This window comes from Oratosquilla oratoria, chromosome 1 (genome assembly GCF_046742065.1).
Source record: "Oratosquilla oratoria isolate Oo_2021 chromosome 1, ASM4674206v1, whole genome shotgun sequence".
NCBI classification, from domain to species: Eukaryota; Metazoa; Arthropoda; class Malacostraca; order Stomatopoda; family Squillidae; genus Oratosquilla; species Oratosquilla oratoria.
In genome coordinates, this window is record NC_134777.1 from 61,075,486 (window position 1) to 61,077,985 (window position 2,500).

At 34.0% G+C, this 2,500-nt stretch overlaps 1 protein-coding gene across 3 annotated transcripts in view; it reads right to left on the reverse strand.

Moving 5' to 3' along the window:
• Positions 1 to 2,500, reverse strand: part of LOC143031913 (purine nucleoside phosphorylase-like) — a 98,710-nt gene that overhangs the window by 8,176 nt on the left and 88,034 nt on the right. The gene's annotated exons all lie outside the window — the stretch shown is intronic.

A 2,500-nucleotide genomic window follows, 5' to 3' on the forward strand; every position in this document is an offset into this window, starting at 1 on the left:
TGTAGAAGAGATTTTCTCCTGCGAGAAAGGAAGTCAGCCTCAAGAGTGTCTTCTCCTATCTCTTTCTCATTTCTCAGTCGTTGGGTTTTGTTTGAACGATTACTAAAGATGTAGGACTACTAAATCTCTCGAACAAATGCCCACACATTAGTTAGGGCATAAACGAATAGATGTGTGTCTGTGGAACCCATCTAAACGGTGACTTCCACAGTAAAACTTGATGTCATTTACAAGTATCTTATCGGCTCAGCAATTTGGTACAGTTGGTACTACTGCATAAAGGGAATTGGCAACCGTGATCTTAGTGCATGCGTTCAGACGAGCCCCAGCGACTATGCAAACTGTTCTTAGTCATGAAGTGTCAAAAACAGTGAGTCATATAAGAAGGTAAAGTAAATTTTCTATCATATAAGAATCAGAAAAAAAGAAAGAAAAATGAGGTTACTTTGGCGGACATGCATGAATCATTTGAAAATCATAGAAAAGCCGCATCTTATGGGTAATATGTACATGTTTAAATCTATAGAAACATACATGGACTACAGGTTTACAGAAGACTTAATCTACTTTAGTATTTTGTACGCTTTGTGTATGTATATATATATATATATTATATATATATATATATATTTATATATATGGATAAGTATTTTAGACAAATTATTTGGATGATGGAGAACATAAACACAGGGGAAAGCTCGGAACCCTAAACACTCTAACGTTTCGTTCGCGTAGAACTTCTTCAGAGAGTGTATGTAGAACTGCAATTGAAGTTTATGTACTAAATCTAATTATCTATTCGGACACTTGGGAAAGGTCGTTTTTCTGGCGTGTTTTAGAATTAAAATACTAGTTTCTTTAGCTAAATTGATAAACCCTCCTCGATGATTCGATGAATTATTAGTAGAAATATATGCTGATTCAACAATTCTTCTAGTGAATTTATCAAAACCTTTATGTAGCACTTCAGCTTCTCTCCAGTTTGGTAAATGATCGAATTTTTCCGCATGAACTACTAAAGTATTAGATGTCCTATGTGCTTTTATGTCGTTTTTATGTTCATAAATTCTTTTTTCTAATCCTCTTGACGATTCGCCAAAATAAGCCATTGAGCAACTATTGCACGGGATTTTGTATACGACGCTGTTTTCGGAATTGGTTCTCTTTTCAGAAGTCTTTATTAAATCACCTATCCTCTTGTTAGTTATTTTAGCTATGTTTATACCCGATTTTGTAGTAATGAATACCTAGAAGGCGAATTTGATTACATTATGAAAACCTTTGACAAACTTGGATATCCAGAGGGAATGTTGAAAAGAACAAAAAGAAAAGCAATAAATATTTACAATCGCGGAAAGAGAGAAATGATAAAAATAATACAAATTTTATATCAGTACCTGGCTCAGAAACGTCACCAATAATAGACAAATATCTAACAAAATCGGGTATAAACATAGCTAAAATAACTAACAAGAGGATAGGTGATTTAATAAAGACTTCTGAAAAGAGAACCAATTCCGAAAACAGTGTCGTATACAAAATCCCGTGCAATAGTTGCTCAATGGCTTATTTTGGCGAATCGCCATGAGGATTAGAAAAAAGAATTTATGAACACAAAAACGACATAAAAGCACACAGGACATCTAATACTTTAGTAGTTCATGCGGAAAAAATCGATCATTTACCAAACTGGAGAGAAGCTGAAGTGCTACATAAAGATTTTGATAAATTCACTAGAAGAATTGTTGAATCAGCATATATTTCTACTAATAATTCATCGAATCATCGAGGAGGGTTTATCAATTTAGCTAAAGAAACTAGTATTTTAATTCTAAAACACGCCAGAAAAACGACCTTTCCCAAGTGTCCGAAAAGATAATTAGATTTAGTACATAAACTTCAATTGCAGTTCTACATACACTCTCTGAAGAAGTTCTACGCGAACGAAACGTTAGAGTGTTTAGGGTTCCGAGCCTTCCCCTGTGTTTATGTTCTCCATCATCCAAATAATATATATATATACATATACATATATACATACATACATATATATATATATATATACATATATGTGTGTGTGTGTGTGTGTGTGTGTGTGTGTGTGTGGTGCTCATGTAGATACGTGTGGGGTAGACTATATAATGACAAAGCAGGTCATGCAGTTATGAAAGCAAGCACAATGCTTATGATTATTATAATTTTGTTAAATACAAGAACAGAAGCATCTGGAGAAGCAATCTGACAAGCGTATAGTAGCACAAATACATGCAAAGCTACAAGTAAAATACTTATTTTATAACTTAATTTCCTCGTTAAAAGTTACAATGATATTACACAATTTTCTCCTTAAAAACATCTGAGGTTTCCTCGAGCTTGTTGTGCTTTTACTTCTTCTGAGTTTCTGTATTTCCAGTCCTTTCCTTTCCAGCGTATTTCTGGAAAATTGATTCAAGAGGTTCCTGCAAGTTGCCGGGATGTTTGGTGACCAAGGGTCTCAAGT